We start from the raw sequence: 17,884 nt of genomic DNA, 5'->3' as shown, positions 1-17,884 counted from the left end.
GTTTAAAAAGTTCTCTCATCAATCTTCCATAGCAAGCTTCTTGACACATTCCACATTTTAACCAACTCTGAGTGACTAATTGTAGGGCAATAATGAGTATTTGGACCTTTGCAAGACCTTTCAACAAATGTTCATTTTCCAAAGACTAACCATGAGCCTTGAAAATTAAAACTAATAGGTTAAGCTGAAAGCAATTAAAGACTTCTTGTCATAGCATGAGCACCATCAGGACAGTGTTTCAAGCTTTCAAGATATTTACCAAATGCACCTGGTATGGATTTTAAGAACCTCTGATTTAAGAAAGCTTTATACTAACTAATAGCAGAAATAAAATTATTCTAAGCTGAACGGTTACTGTTCACGAAACTAAAAAATAAAAATAAAAATACAGATTAATGAAGCAGAAATTTGTCCAGATTATTTTTTTATCAGATAACACAATGACTTACTGTGCTATAAACACTGCAAATGCAATTTGCAGAAAGAATTCGAATCAGGCTTCTCAAAAATACAAATGTGCATGTGTTGGTAGCAATTCTCAAACGTGCTTTCTAATGCCTTTATCCTAAATGTTTTACTGGTACATTGGGCTCCAAAACCATGAACAACACCACTATAACGCTAGTAACTTTTATTATCTCTCTTAAACAAGAACAGGACAGCCAAAGTAAACACTCAACTCCACTCAGATCCCATGTTCGGTGCCACCGGGAGACTAACCATAATGATACAGACCACAAACTGACATTGTGCTGCTGCTGTAATTGTCCATATGCATCTTCTGAATTTTTTTATATACTAATATAGTATACAAGTAACTGTATAAAATGAATGACTAGTGATGAGACCGGAATAATAATAACTTCCTCACTCTTGAGGTTGCATTGACACTCAGGCCTTCTAACTAGATTTTTTTAAAATAACACATTGGAGTGGTTTTTCTCCTGCATATATACTTACACTCAGCATGTATTCTCACCTTACCTTTTAAAACCAAGCCGATTCGTGACTTCTACAAATGCAGAATTTGAGACTGAATTTAAACAAAGTGCAGAGCCTAGTTTAGCTTCTGATAAGGCCCGGTTTTCACCCTTCATGGTTGCAGAGATATGTTCCGTAGCGGCAAGTGTGACAGTGTGGAACCAACCTCCGGACACACTTCACTACTGCCTACTTCGATGCTGATGGGACACTGGGAAGGGCAGGTTGGTGCCATGGAAGTGCACTGGTTGTTGACCCAAACTGTGCTTTTAACATCATCAACCTGCCCCTGCTCCAGCCTAGCCCTATCCAGGTGCAACATTGTGGGATGTAAAACTGCAGTCAAGTACAACATTCCTACAGTGGACATGTTAGAGGATGTTTTGTACCACTCAGGAGAAGACTTCCTGTTTCCTCCTCAGCTGGGACAGATTTCCACTACACGTGACTTGAAGAGGGTGTGGTCTGTTGTACTAGCATAGAGGAGCACACGGCCTCCATGTTCTGATAAGTGTGTGTTCTCCATTTTGTATGTTGCTGTGTGTTTGGAGAAGTGACTGCTTAGTCACAGTCACTTGGGACTAACTTCTTTATGGAATAGTTCTAGTTGTTATGTAACCTAAGCCTGCCTTCAGGGATATGTCTGTGAACCTGAATGAATATGTGAGTAAACTACTTTTATATTAACGTTAATCAGATTCTTGTGTTTATTCTTTTTTAAGAGGGATTAGAAGGGATTCTACCAGGAAGGAATCTTTAATAGTAAGACTCAGATGAGTCAGCAACAAGCTGATTACTGTGTAATTTAAAAAGGGGGATATTTGGAACTCTGCTAGAATATGGAACTTGCTAGTGCAAGTTAGGAAGAATATGATTAAATAATATATCCTCTCCTGCCTCCCTAATCATCCCCACAAACACTGCAGCTGGGAGAGCAGATCTGCTTCACCATAAATGCTACTGCTGGATATGTTTGAAAACCAAAATCTGCACACAGGTATAGATTGGGATAGTTCATATTATAATTTGCAAAGATCAAACTTACCAAGTATCCTTATTTCTGTTTAAGGGGAGCCCCACACACAGTTTTACCAGGAGGTCTGAAAGGGCAGACTTACATGAAGGCAAATTACAGTGCCCTGATTTGACAGCCCTATCCCAGGATGGGCAATTTGTACAAAGCAAAAGCTTCATATTCTAGATGCCCCAAATGTTTCATTCAAAACCCATAAGCCTTGGTTTTCTATGTAACTACTAGTCTATGCTTTTTGTAAACCTTCAACCATCCTATGAAGTGGACTCTAATATGTTAACCATGACGGCATGGAAATGGAAAGCTGACAATTGAGTGGAAATTTAACTCCCCCAAAAGTGTTAGCCTGATTATACATTTTCCTTTAGTCATTGTGTCTGCAATATGGAATTAAGATGCTTTTTTTAAAAAAAGTTGCTTGTGAAAAACTCCGTTCCTGAAAGTACAGTCTCAGCAGAATGGCTTTGCTGGGGGATGGGGAGGCAGAACAGCTTTTGAAGGGTGTTAAGCATGCATTTCTCTCAGGGCCTCTGTACTGAATGTTATGAAATAGAACAAAAAAAAATTCATGTCTACACAGCATGATGCATTCAAAGTCCAGTTCTTCATGAAACAGGCTTTTCTGCTATCTATTCAGACATTTTCTAACATATATTGAAATTCCTTCAAATCAAAATATGCTGCCAGTCAAGAGGTATTAGTATGTTTGTAAACAGTGCACTAAAAACAAACTTCAGGTTAATAACATATGGTTAAAGTAACGCTTTCCACAAAAATATAAGCAAATAATTTACATTCCATCTGGAAGCTACTGCAAAAGAATAGTACTACAGGCAAATCCTGATTTAGTAACATCTGAATGACACGCGATTGAGCATGGATGCACAGTGGAGAACCCAGAAGTAATAATAATAATAATTTATTATTTATATCCAGCCCATCTGGCTGAGTTTCCCCTGCCACTCTGGGCGGCTCCCAATCAAATATTAAAAACACAATACAGCATTAAACATTAAAAACTTCCCTAAACAAGGCTGCCTTCAGATGTCTTTTAAAAGTGGGATAGTTGCTTATTTCCTTGACATCTGATGGGAGGGCGTTCCACAGGGCAGGCCCAAAACATCATAAAGAGGTAATAAAAGGGGCGTGGCAAGGGGAGATGAAGTGGGCTTACGTGTGTGGGGTCCAGAACGGAACCCCCACCGAAACGAGGATTGCCTTTATAGTACAACTAACAAAATGCTCATCTGACCCCAGGCACCCACCTAGAAGGAGGTATGCCCAGAGAGGCCTAGCTCCATTGGGAATCTGGGAAGCCAGACTGCCCAACAAAGGAGCGGAGGTACTCTACCCTAGTTCGCATGGGTGGGCCTGTCTCTTTGCTGTTGACATATTTTGAGCAGGGGAAGCAAGTCAGGCATGAAGGCCAGGCTATATGAGAGAAAGGAGAATCCCTTCACCCAGTCTTGACTAAACTTTGCAGCCCGCTTCCTCAAAGGGAGGCAAGTCAGGTGCAAAAGGAGATAAATTTGCTTTGGGCGGAATCAAAGTCTGCCTGTACACTTTGCACACCAAAAAAAGAGAGAATGTACCATACTGTTAGTTCAGTAAGAGAAAGAAAAAGTTGTGTTCTCATAAACAGAAAGGAAAAAATACTTTTTATGTACATAAAACCAATGCATCTGGATAAGTCAGAAATGTTTGCATCATATATGTATTTGATTAAGCAGATTTTCACAGTATTTTATTTTTAAAATACCTTGGCCAATTTCCCCAGACGTTAGTATATGTTCAGTTAGACTAGAAAGAGATACTGAAAGAAAGTAGCCTAAAATTTATGGCAAGAGGTTACCAAGACATGCTTGCTTCACAAAATGGATATGTAAGTCATTATTTTATTCAAAGCACCATATGATCCTCCAAACACATTGCAAATTGAGTTCTGTGTTCCTTGACTCAGCCTCACATTCCTGACCTTCTCCTTTGGGATGAAGAGTAATGTAGGCTCTCACTGCTATTCCTCATTCTTACATATGTGAAAAACTTCTAAGCAGTCTTAAATCATTGTTAGGCTCCCACATTTCTGCTGTGCAGTCTGCTTCCATGGAATCCTTGAAACATTGCTTCCCAGGATGCACCAGTTATGCTGGATACTTCAGAGGAAAGAAACAGACATTCTTCACTTGTTAAAAAATATGGGTCTCCAGTGATTTTGTGCTGTCTTCCTCTCTTGTTTGAATTAAACTTGATGGTCTTTAACAGATATTTCTTCATGGGATATTTTAACCAGGACATCACCACTATTTTGAGGGAATCTGTAATTGTTGGAACTAATTACATCACACCACACAGGGAATTGCATCACACAGGACAAGTGTGATACTCTAGGAACTGAATCTATTTTAGTATTATGATTATGGCTTCATTCATGCATCACAGTATGTCATGATTCACGGTTATAAGTCAGAAACAAATGCTGATGTGGCCTGTAAGTTATATGTATTTTCATACATATGATCTTGTTTGGATACTTCAAAGACATTTATGTTTGTTATGTCCCTAGCTCTTAACTAATCCAGAATCCTGTCTAAAAATTGTACATTTCATAATTAAGAGTTGCTCAGGCATTCTCCATCCCATCTTCACCACCAACAGAACTAACAACTATCATTTGGACTACAAGAGCAAGGTGTGAAAAGACTATATCTCTGCAGAAAAGATTAAAGAGGGCAAGGTCTTTGAAGCAGTGAGGCAAAAGTGAAGCAAATACAGTGGTGCCTCGCAAGACGAAAATAATCCGTTCCGCGAGTCTCTTCGTCTAGCGGTTTTTTCGTCTTGCGAAGCAACCCTATTAGCGGATTAGCGCTATTAGTGGTTTAGCGGATATTAAAGGCTTAGCGGCTAAAAGGCTATTAGCGGCTTAGCGGCTTAGAAAAGGGGGGGAGCGAAAAAAATCGCAAGACTCGCAAGACGTTTTCGTCTTGCGAAGCAAGCCCATAGGGAAATTCGTCTTGCGAAGCGCATCGAAAAACGGAAAACCCTTTCGTCTAGCGGGTTTTTTTGTCTTGCAAGGCATTCGTCTTGCGGGGCACCACTGTACAAGTAAGGCAGAGCAGAGACAAGTGGACAGTGCGAGACAGGTCTTCAGAAAGGACCAGGAGAACAATAGCAGCACATTCCCATTATCTTTTCAGGTCAAAAGTCTGAATTGCAGGGTTTTTAGGGATCATATCATGATACCTGCTCTACCTCCATTCTCTTGATGTTGTTTTGATTTTGACTGTTAGTTTAAATATTGTATTGGTATCTGAGTTTTTCCATACGACGCCAGGTAATCTAGGTTTAGAATATATCTCTATTTTCTAAATGGGTGGAGATGGCTTTGCTGTCCTGTGTGATGACCTTATTATTTCCTGCACTTGGTGATAGCACACTGGTTAAACTACCTAACAGCTGCTGCAGGTTCTATTGTAAATATATCCAAGTTCGAAATATTTACAGCATTTTTTTAGTAGTACCGTTTGTTTTGTGTGTGTCCCCCCCCCCAAAAAAAGGTCACTATTCTACACCACTTCCATGTTCAAATCTTTGAAAAGCTCAAGAGTTTTCCAGCCTGCAAGCTGGATCAGGATATTATCACTACCCAAACGATTTTAGCTTAATTCTAAAACAAGCACCCGAATATACCTATAACTATCAATTCACTGGTTCTAAAGCTACCATTTAACCAAAACATGAAAAGTAAAAAGGAATTCATTTGTTTTAAGTTCTCATATGCTTCAGAATCCCTGTAGAAATGCATCTGCAAAGTCATAGCACATTTTCCATTTTATATCACTTAAGAAAGAGAGATCATCAGATTTCTCACATCTGATACAAATCGGAATAGATTTCCTTGATTTTGAAATGCTTAGGTTTTCTTTTTGTACTGCTGGAGAGATAAAGTCTTAATAATGGAGCCTATGGCTGGCACAAACATGAAAAGGTCACAACCCACCCACCCACTCCAGTATCTTAGGGACAGACAATGATTAGGCACACCTATATGCTGTGCAGAAAGCAAGTATATAGTGCATAACTATAGTCATGTTAGCTAAAGCAATTAGAGTGATAAGTCTGCTCTTCTTATGAAGGGTTAAAACTATCCAAAGCTAAAGCCTCATAAATCTGACTTTCATCTACTTGTTGAATTTAGTGACTGTTTGGGGTGGCAGTATGATATATAGCAACCATCCACAATCCATGTGCAGGTGTAGACACTGCTGGGTAAGGTGTTGTGTGTGAGTAAACCCTTGTTCAAAAGCAAGGTTTATTGTAACCTTCCTGGCATAATGATTAGCTGCAGCCTTTGCCCTCCACCAGGCATGTATGGTTTTGCTTTTCAACAAGAGAGAGATGTGAGATGCACTACTATATTTTTCAGCTCTGTCAAAGGAGCTAATGCAGTATTTCTAGCTGCAAAGCAGTCCAGCAAGGAAGGAGGTTTGGGATACATTTTGCTGAAAGTGCATATAAAATGTTTTGTTGCAACTATTTCCATACACATACAAAAAAAAGAGAAGTTAATGTGAACAGCTCCAGATCACTGTATGTCCAGTTCTTGGAGGTATTTAACATACCTCCAAGAAAGCTCTGTTAGTTGGCATGGTTACATTACAAAATACAGCAATTACAGATTGTGCTAGACAAACAACACCCGCTCTAACAGATAATACATACCTAGCATCAAGGACTCTTCAGTATCGACAGTTGGGTTGACTGGCCCTGGCCTGCACAAAAAGGGAAACTGGCACTCCAACTGCCTAACATCCCTTTTCCCTTTCCATTCTGTTAATTCTTGTTCTGCCATCTATCCAACAAGGGAGAACAGTAGGTCCAGTTTGTCAGCAAGGGTAAGGGATATTATATTTCATGTATACGGAACATACCAAACCACAAGAGGTAGTGGTCAATTACAGAAGGAACCTGACAGAGCTATGAAGGACTTAAGAAACTTGCCAGAATCGGTCAGAAGGCACACAGTTTCATTAATAGAGTGCAGTAATTGCACTTGGAATAATAAAAGAACCAAGTTAACTGTTTGCAAACCCTATAAAACACCATGAGCCTACATTAAATAATACTTAAATGGGTCAACCTCAGTTTTTTCATTATCCATTTCCAAAACTTTCAGTCATTCAGTAATTTTTTTGCTTTTATTATGGCAGGTTGTGGCATCAAATAGTTAAGTGCGAAATGCATAGCTTTAACCACTTTAACTGCATCTCTGCGGCATGTCACTTGAAAAGTCATGGAATTAATATTTTTATTTCAAGACTCAAAAGGTATGTAGTCTTGTCATTTTCAAGGAATACTTTCTTCATTTCACTCCTGCACTGTTCATAAATAAGCACCATTCATTCCCTGAAAGGAAAGCAATGGAGAATTTTATCTCCGTTTCTCACAATAAGCTATGCATATGCCACATTTAGCTTATGTTTTAGTGACCCTAATACAGGCAAAAAAACCGTGAGGCATAAGAAAGATTTATCAGCTTTAAAAGCCAGTCTTCCATGGGTTGTATACTGTAAATTCTGCACCATTATTGAAATTCCTCAAGCCCACACAGCATCAGAATTATTATGATCCTTCTTCAAAGCTGTTCTTTGAAAATTTCCAGTGCTACATATTTCCGCCTTCTTTCCCACCCTCTGCTCACTTCTCTTCAGCACTTTATAGTTGTAAGCTAGCCAGGACTGCATGCCAAGATGGGGCTCAAAGGAGGGGTTTATAAAGGAGGAACCCTTCCAAATGGAAGCAGAAATGGCATTTCATTTTAACAGTTGCGATATTGCTTTTGTTTTAGGCTTAATTTCTCTCTATCCTTGTGCACCATGTCCTTATTTGGTTACAAAGAGCTCCAAAAGGATCACTGCTTAAAATTCTGACTTTTACTACAAAAACAACATGATTTGTTTTAAGTAACTACCTTATTGCCCTAGTAGATTCATTCAGCCATGGAGTGCATAAGTCTATTTCAGTGCAACAAATCTAGTATAGTTCCTTTCCCCCATGCTATGTTTCTTTAATGGAAGTCCTTTCATTTGATGCTTGCAAATCTGTGGGCCTATTGTATCCAGCGACCTGGGACATCCAACACAAACCACTGTAGTTTATTTGAAGAATATTTTATAACCAGAAAGAAACAAGATAGCATTGTTGCCTCTAGACACCTTTAAAGTGTTCAAGTCATTAAAATATATCCTAAAGTTAAAAAAATAGCAGACAAAAGGACACATCTGAATTACTCATTGATCTTGCTGGTGTTGACTTCGTTCCATCTTTTGTGTAGGGGCTAGTTCAGACATTTCCTATATGCACAGCATGAATGGTACCAGGAACACAGCAATGTGGGAGAAATAATATCTAACTTGGTACATGTTAAGATGCAGACTAGAGGCACTTCAAATGAGCCCAGTGATCCGCTGACCTCACCTGAATTGCTGCCTCACAGTGGGAGCAATTTTACTGGATGAACCAAGCCAGATGCTACATCTGTTATGAGGTTCCTCCTTAGGGCTGTTCTACATGGAACAATGTACAAGTGAATGTCTCTACTGGTTTATAGGACTGATATCCAGGTGACAATACAACAGTGGCTGCAAAGACATTATTACTTCATGCCCTTACACTGATTATACCCACCGCCAGCTTATTTATTTCTATATCTCCCTACATCTGCTCCCCAAGCGTGGAATAAAATGTGGGGATACTGAGTGGACTGTTGCACCCTCCCTGCAATGAATGATTCCCTACCACTATAAGTTCAGAAAACCTAAGATCGGTTGTGGGCACAAATAGTTTTAGGTCCATGTGTGGACGAGCCTCATGTCACCTAATTTTAACTGCCATACATTACTGTGATACAACTGAGAATGAAACTAGTTAAAGAACACAGAACTCTTAATACATTGTTCGACCTTATTCTGAAAACAGGAAACGGTAATAAAGATTGCAGCATGCTATACCTTGAAAGAAGAAATCAAGTTTATTTTACAGAGTGCTCTTAATTGTGTTACCTACTTAAAATGAAACATCCGCCCAGACATATTTTCCACAGCAGTAACCTGCCCTTGGACCTAGATCACAGATATTAAAAACTAATTTCTGTTGATCTAATTTCTGCTGATTAAGAGGGAATACAGAGACAGACAGGCGCGTACACACACACACACACCATTTTCTTATATGGAAACACAATAAAAATGAAGGTGTTCATATTTCCCAAACTGATGTTAATGCAATGAAGACAAATCCAAGAGGCTGCAACTGGTAAAAAAAAAACCCACAACGCTGTTAATTAAAACCAAATTACGGTTGATAGGAGATGTAATGTGTAATTGACAATTAACATTTCCCTTTAGGTAATTTTTAAACCTAAAGAGAGCCTTGCAACCATTCCAGCGATACTTGCCCCTTTCTAATTTCAGCCTTGCAAACTGACAGATCCAGATACTAACTAGACCTTGTAACACTCAAGCTGACATCCAGCTTTCACTATATTTTACAGATGTTGACAAGATAGCCTTAGTCTTCCTATGCTGGCTGACTCCATGTTTGCTTTTAGTTGGTTACCAATAGCAAAAATGAGGAATACTGTTTGAATAGAAGGAAGGAAGGAAGAAAAAACACACACCGCCTATCCACTTATTGACTTGCTTGGAAGAATAACCTTAAGTTTGGTGTTGACTTGTTAATTGCTGCAAGGTAAAAGCAGCCACAGGCCACAATGAAACTGCAAGGAATGTTCAGGCTAGATTCAAATAAGTTAAGGTCAAGCCAGTGACACTTGAAAAGAAAGCAATTTTCTACTTCTTCTAAAATTCCTTTTTTCTCCTTTCTCCAAATATTTGTGAAAAAGCAGAGCCTAGAGTTCAGTGCAGCATTTTGTTAACTTGTAAATTGGTTGGGGATACCAACCTTCAAGATAACATACTAAATAATGCTACGCATGTATCACAAACAATGCATTTAATATAACTTGTAGCTTAGTTCTCAGTAATAAAAACTATTGAATTTCTACATAACTTACTCCCATGCATTCATATTTCTGAAGAGAGCCTAATACATAGTTCAGCTGTGTTATGAGAACAAGGCATACGAAGGAAGAAGGAACTTCTGGCTGTAGTTTCCAACAAATCTATTTCTAATTTTTTGCCAGATATAAGAAAATGCAGTTTCTGCAAACCATAGTTTCTTCCCAATTAAGAATCAGATCCAACTGTGGTCTGGGATTGTGGTTTGACAGTAAACTAACTTCTTTAATTAGTAGGTTGACATTTCATATTTATTTATTTATTTCATAAAATTTACAAGTGAGAGTTCAGAGGATGGCAACAAAACAACATGCCTTTTCTGCAGTGGCTCCCTGTTTGTGGAATGCTCTCCCCAGGGAGGCTCAGATAGCACCTTCATTATACACCTTTAGACGCCAGGTGAAAACGTTCCTCTTCAACCAGGCCTTTGGCTAATTACTATCCTATACCCTTTTAAATGGGACGCGGGTGGTGCTGTGGGTTAAACCACAGAGCCTAGGACTTGCCGATCAGAAGGTCAGCGGTTCGAATCCCTGCGACGGGGTGAGCTCCCATTCCTTGGTCCCTGCTCCTGCCAACCTAGCAGTTCAAAAGTTTAGGTTTATCTAAACAAAGAAAAAAAATTTTTTAGCAGGCTCTGAAAAGAGTCCAGTGAAGGCACCTGTGTGATGTCAATAGGCTAGGAGTTCTAAAGTATAAGTGCTGCCAGATGAAAAGATATATTTCTTACAAATGCAGAATGGGTATGATGTGGCAGCTGTAACAATGACAGTTCCACATGTTCAGACAAATAGGAAACTATGATTTGCTACTTACTAGAAGTAGTAGCTTCTAATCTACTGCCATGATGCAGGTAGAGTAAGGGGCATGCATACCTGAGGCTTGTACCTGTACTATTGTCTTGAGTCAAATCTTACAGAGCATACCTAAGCCCTGAAAGACAGCAGTACAGCAGAGCAGAATGGTGAATCTGCCATCACCCTGAGGTCCTGTCACCTGCTCTGGCCAAAGTGAAAAATAGTAGGATTTATCCCATGCTTTTTGCCATGCCAGCTCCAGGCTGAAGAGACTGAAGATTGGTTCAGGCATTCCACCCTTGCCCTGAAATACCTCATTTTGGAGCTTCCACAACTGGCAGCAGTAGGTTCCTGCCCATAGCAGCACAGATCAGGGGTTGAGGACTGCACCATTTATTAATACTGATTCCATACTTATCTACCCCTATTGCTGCTCGTAAACCATTTATTATATTTACATATTACACTGAGAGAAAATCCACTATCTGCCACCATAAAAACAGACCTTCAGATTCCTTCATTTTTCTTAGGATATATGAAGTGCAAAATGTACAAAAAAAAGCAGATTGCTATTATAACTTCTTTTAACATAAATAATTATTTAAATGTGACAGTTTGACAGGATGCAAAGAATTGGATTCAGCTGCTTCACAGTCAAATATATAAAACAGACTTTAGTCACTGTAAATTTCATGCTACTAAGTAGATTTCACAATATATTAAACAAATACATTTATATAAAACAGGAAACAAGAACTTATTTGCTCATAAGAAACTTGCTGTGATTGTGAGAAGAGGGTTTAAATTAATAAAATGCATAGCTGAGGATATGCCATACTGAGCTTTAACTGATGCTAACCAACCAACAGGATATTGCTCTTGTGATCTTCTTGTCTTCAAAGTGGTGGCTTCTCATCTCTGTTTACTGATTCAAAGTTTAATTAGCCATCTATATGGACTCAATCTGTGCACAGCAGGGAAGACCAAACACTGTCAGAGTTGGTCTAATAGATCACACTCTATTGGAAAACACAGAGCTCATCTTACAGCTTCCAATCTTTATTGGCAGAGCTGGCATTCCTGAAGCATACCACAGATAATTAGTCTTTCTGATCCAGATAGACAATCTCTCCTCACCATTCATTCCATCTGTTTCATATGGCTTTTGTGATATAACTAGAATATTATGCACACACATGCCTGCACACACTTCTTGTTCCAAGACAATGAACATGAAGGGCATGCTATAGAATTTCCACTCCGAGAATATAGCATGTGTGTGAATTACTTTGGCCCTTTCATAGGACATATAAGATCTTCTTACGCTGAACACAATACTCACAACTAATAGGAAATTACTACCTGGCATCAAAGGGCATGCTTATTGGAGTACTGTGACAGGCAAGTTGTGCTGGACACAAGAATTCATTCCAGTAGTAACCATCTTTAGATATAATAAAAACACTTTGGAGGACAATCTCAAAGCATGCAACTATATATACTATGACCTGAGAATTGTCTACATTGAATAAGCTAGCTGTTTGTTTGTTTGTTTGTTTGTTTGTTTGTTTGTTTGTTTATTTATTTATTTATTTATTTATTGAATTTGCCCTTCATCTGAAGATCACAGATTGGTTCACAACTAAAAAAAAAAAAATGAGAACACAAAATACATAATGAAAGCAAGAACCAATAACCACCTTCCCACAAACACATTACAAGACCATATTTTACAAGTGGAAAAACACACGGATGTTTTTGGGAGAGACTGTGGCTCAGTGGTAGAGGACATGCTTTGTGGGCCGAGTTGCAGTAAGCCTGAGGTCGCTGGGGTAGGGCCATAGGAAGCAATCAAACCTTTTGGAATTGAAATGCCCACAACTTTAATGATTAGGCGCTGGGTATGTCTCCCAGCGTGGGTGGCGCTGTGGGTTAAACCACAGAGCCTAGGACTTGCCAATCAGAAGGTCGGCGGTTCGAATCCCCGCGACGGAGTGAGCTCCCATTGCTCGGGCTCTGCTCCTGCCAACCTAGCAGTTCGAAAGCACATCAAAGTGCAAGTAGATAAATAGGTACCGCTCCAGCGGGAAGGTAAACGGTGTTTCCGTGTGCTGCTTTGGTTCACCAGAAGTGGCTTAGTCATGCTGGCCACATGACCCAGAAGCTGGATCCTGGCTCCCTCGGCCAATAAAGCGAGATGAGCACCGCAACCCCAGAGTTGGCCATGACTGGACCTAATGGTCAGGGGTCCCTTTACTTATGTCTCCTGGAACAGCCAACCCAGTTGCTGGCTGATAACTTTGTCAAGGTCAATCTTGGCTTAAGGATCCCCATATGACACATATCAAATAAGGGCAACCCCTTCCAGGATTCCAGTTGGGGAGTTCCATGACCCCTTAGCCCCCATCTGGGCATACAGAAAAAATCCTTTCCTTTGGACCTCTTAGCCTGGGTACCCTGATACTTTGAACTGGAGGGGAAGGTAAGGTTCCCCCTAACCCCCTGATTAGACTAAGGATGCAACCCAATGCCCTTTTCCACCAACAGGTTATGACAATTGCTGCAAGGTAGACAAAACCCCCAAAGTGGCCTAATTGGTCTGCTGGAAAATTCCTCCCTGGGCCTGAATAAGGCAACTGTGTCAATACACAGCAAGGTCATCCACACACACACTGCCTGCCTACCTTCAGGTGAGGGCAAATTTCTACAGGGTGGGAGGGTTTGTGTCCGATGCCAACTGTATTGCTGGAAGGCGGCGCAGTTGGCTTTTATGATTTGGAGATGGACCTGCGTGGAAACAGGCTTACTCGGGTCCATCTCCAAGTTCCTGCCCCACAGTCTGGCTTCTGATTGGCCAATTTAAATTCAAAGAGGTAGGGAAGTCCCATCACTCCCTGTGGCCGGCTGGGGTTGATGAGGATGGTCGAGGTTTTTGTCCCCCTGCCCCCAGCCACACTGGACTGCAACTGCTGCTACCATGGAGAACGGTAAGAGGTCTTTGATTCCCAGTAGGGCTGGGAAAGATCCTGCCTGAAACTCTGCTAAGTCACTGATAATCAGTTCAGACAATACTGAGCTAGATGGATTATTGCTTTTCACTAACTAGAAGGCAGCTTCATTTGTTGAAGCTGGCATACAGAAGCAGTACTTGAACTCTGGCTCTCACACTAGACCGCACTTATCTGTTCATCTAAGACAGGGAGATTCTCTTAGGAGAATTATAAGTTGAAGGATTGGAACTAATTATTGGCTATAAAACAGAAGCGACTTGGCAGATGGGTAGAGCCCCTATGCTAGCTTCGCAGCAAGTAGGCTGCTGTTGCTTACCAGGAGGGAAAGAGGTAAGATTGGCACAGTTCAAATGCAGATATGAGTGCCAGATTGGCACAGAAAGATGAGCCATCTCACTGGTCCTTATCTCCTCCCCAGTAAGCAACAATGACCCACCTGTTGGGAAACTAGTATAGCGACTCCACCCCACCCAGTGAGCTGCTTCTTCTATAAACCATGCATTGTAGCAATGGGGAGAGTGTTTCTGGACAAAAAAATTATGAAGTGTAAAGTAATTTAAAAACACAATCCTTTGTATCTAAATGTAACTGGCCCACTTAACAGTTTTTACATAGTTTATGTTCACAGTGAAATCGTTAAATCATAGTCTTTAAGGGGTATAAAATAAAATAATGGCACTATAAGCTTATCTCTATCCTGAATTAACAGCAAGCATTGTAATTTGCTGCCTTCCTATATACACTAATGTGTTAATTGTGTGTATTTGGATAAAACCTTCAATTTGCTTTGTTTGGATTAAAAGGTCAAATCAGTTTCCACAGTGACTCAAACACCAAAGTCGGTCTTGCTTAACATTCCAGTTAATAGTGTTTACACTTATGATAAAATCTTTCAACAACATACAACAGCTTTTGTGGTTAACGAAAACAAGACTTGTATTAAACAAGTGGAAACTAGTCATAGGCTTGTAACACTGCAAGAAGCTAATCTTTGCGCCCAAACAGGATTCTCAACACTTAAATCAATTTAACAGATCATCCTAACGTCTGGATTACAGTTTTCTACAACCAAAGATGAGGAGACATGAATTTGCCCTTTGGCAGGAGAATCCCTTTGACAAGCAGTAATTTTAGAAAGTTAATTTGTCTGTACTACTGTCAGACATAGTTCCATGCTGGGAGCTGAGTGAGGTGTGACACAGATGAAGCAAAGTGAATGCAGTTGGTAGCCAGCACAAGGAATCACAAGATCAGGCTCCTAGTTTATTTGTTAAAAAATTATACTGCTTAATATAATAAAAATCTCCAAATCAGCAGCGATATTGTATACAATCTCCTGTTATCTGCTCAATTCCTTGCACTGTTAATGAAGTCCATTTATGTCTTAACATCTTGCCTGGCAGTCTTTATGTGTTTCAAGATCTTCTCCTGTAAGACTGCTTGCTGCTGTTCAGATGTCAAGCTTGCTGTTCACCTGTCAAAAATTCTTCAATTACAATCTAGTTTACTAAAGATGCCTCTGTTCTGGGCCTAGTTGCTGTCTGGGTTAAGACATGTCCTGCTTGCAGAACCAAATAATACTTCATTGATTTGGATTTGCCCAGTGTTTTTTTTTAGGGGGTACACAAGGGTACACAGTAACAGCACCTCTTTTTGTTGTTGTTAAAAAGTGGGGGGAAAGCACTGCACTTGCATGAAATCACCTTTCTGATTCTGATGCTTACTCTGTGCATATTGGTTCAAACTCCTTGGTAGGGATGGGACCTTATCTAATTTGCACTTCTTAAAACAATACATGAATTAAAGCAAAGCTATCCTTTGAAATTTGCACTTCTTGTTGTTTTCCAATAGAGTTCTCAACCACAACATGTGTACCAAACCATATTTGTTAGCAGAAAATGTGACTAAAAATGCAAATGTTAATGAAAATAACATACAATTATTTTATTAGGAGAAATTGCTTGCAAACATGTGTATATTAGGCAAAATTACATATAAAAATTGTATATTAGGATAAATTTGCATTAAAATGCAGGTAAACTTTTTAAAAAAATCACAAATTGATGCAGAAATGTGGTGAACTGAAATTAAATTTAAGAAACACAGAGAAACTGAAATTGACAGAGTCATCTATCTTTAGTTCTCAGTATGTCTGATTTGGCTGGAATAAACTGTTGAAAGAACAGAACTCAGATCTCAAGAATTCATCTTGTCTGGTCCTGTAACTATATTTCTCTACCTACCCTTCCTCCTCCTCCTCCTCCTCCTCCTCCTCCTCCTCCTCCTCCTTGTGTTGTTGTCGGTTGTGCAGTTTATTTGAGGCCATACATTTCTTGGTAGCAAGGATCAGTCTAACTTTTCCAATGTATCTCTGTTAAGATGTCATGTTCACTGATGGTGTAGTATAAAATGGTAACACTAATAGTGACCAAAATAATGGAGGAGAGTTGGAGCCTACATAACTGCATGATAGCACTAGAGATTGGCTTTATTATATATAGGTCAGTAAGGATGTGACTCATGTAAAGTACACCTGGTCTGCATCATCTACACTGAAAACATCTGGGGAATCTGTCTAGGTTGACCATACTGCTTTGAATAGGAGCAGATTGCTTTAGTTATCCAATTACAGAAAGGGAGGGATGTTAACAACCAACTGAATCAAACATCAGAACTGGTGCTATGGGTGGAGCTTGTTGTGTCCCTATTTCCTTTCCCTCTACCATTCCAATTCACTCCCCTTCAAGGATAAATTTTCAACACACCAAGCCAGATGACACCACTGGCTAATGTCCTAAATAATAACAAGCTGGGTGTGGGAATCATAATACAGCTCATACAGCAAATGTTCTGTCCAATCATTAAAAAACAACAATGAATTGTACATATTACATTGTGGCCTATTGCTGACAAATAAGAAAATAAGAAAACAAATAAGAAAAACAAATAAGAAAACAAGTGCTTGTTTCGGCAGCTCATATACCGAAATTGGAATGATACTTATTTGGCCCCTGCACAAATAAGAAAATAATTCAGTTGCTGGGCTTGCCTGATTTACACTATAAAGTGGCTGGTTTGCACTACAAAGCCCTGCTACATACATGCATACAATGCATACATACATACCATTATATGTCAGTAGCTTTAATTATCACATTCCAAACCCCCAAACCATGGTTTACAGGGTCAAAAACTGTGATGAAAGCTTGCATACAACCTGTTACCCCTTTCCCCTCTAATCTTGTGTGCTGATTGATTCCTCCCACTCCTAGTTTAACCATAAGATCATAGAGTTGTTAGGGATCTCATAGGCCATCTAGTCTTGAATATGGTTAAAAGGTGTTCTCATCAGGCTAAACGTACACAGGACTACAACTTTTTCTCAGAGGACTTGGTTGCAAGTCCCAACATTATCCTTGTCACCCACATTCCAGTTTGTTCATCTGAAACATCATAATTTAGAACTGGACACAGTAATCCAAGTGACATCTCAATTGGGCAAAATGTGGACAGGGCTAGCTAGGACTGCCTCCAAATCATAACTTCAACCCATGGCTTTAACTAATATTTTGAAGGCAGCTATAGGTTGAAGTCATCAGGGAGCGGTGGATAAATCGCATGCAAGTGAGGAGGACAGAATGTTCAAATCCATAGCCTGGTTCCAATCCTCCAAACTATGGCTTGAAGCATCAGATTCATTATGTCCAAACCAGGCCTGTGGCTATACACCACTTGCCATAATGAAGCTCTATGGAAAAATACCTTCTTTCTTGACATAGGCTATTAATTCAATCTGACTCTCTTTTAAACATCTGCTGATATGTTATGTACTTTCCTAGCTTTGTTTATATAAAATACATTCTGTATATTGGATGGCAAGAGAGCAAGAAAGAAAACTGATACATTATGCTTCCAGGGAATAGTTCATCAAATCTGTAGGCTTTACAAAGATGCATGATCTACCGCCAATGTGCCATATGCAGCCTT

The 17,884-nt window shown here is 39.6% G+C and overlaps 1 protein-coding gene and 1 long non-coding RNA gene across 3 annotated transcripts in view; one reads left to right on the top strand and one right to left on the bottom strand.

Annotated features, from left to right (window-relative positions):
* The window catches only part of SLIT3 (slit guidance ligand 3), a 422,071-nt gene that overhangs the window by 311,372 nt on the left and 92,815 nt on the right, over window positions 1–17,884 (bottom strand). The gene's annotated exons all lie outside the window — the stretch shown is intronic.
* LOC308581972 lies at window positions 969–16,138 on the top strand. Its single transcript, XR_014005423.1, has 3 exons — window positions 969–1,644; window positions 7,222–7,338; window positions 14,932–16,138. It is a non-coding gene; the product is annotated as an uncharacterized lncRNA (long non-coding RNA).

Source organism: Podarcis bocagei (assembly GCF_964188305.1).
Source record: "Podarcis bocagei genome assembly, chromosome: 2".
NCBI lineage: Eukaryota > Metazoa > Chordata > Lepidosauria > Squamata > Lacertidae > Podarcis > Podarcis bocagei.
Note: the sequence above shows the minus strand (reverse complement) of the source record. Positions and strands in the feature narration are given on the sequence as shown.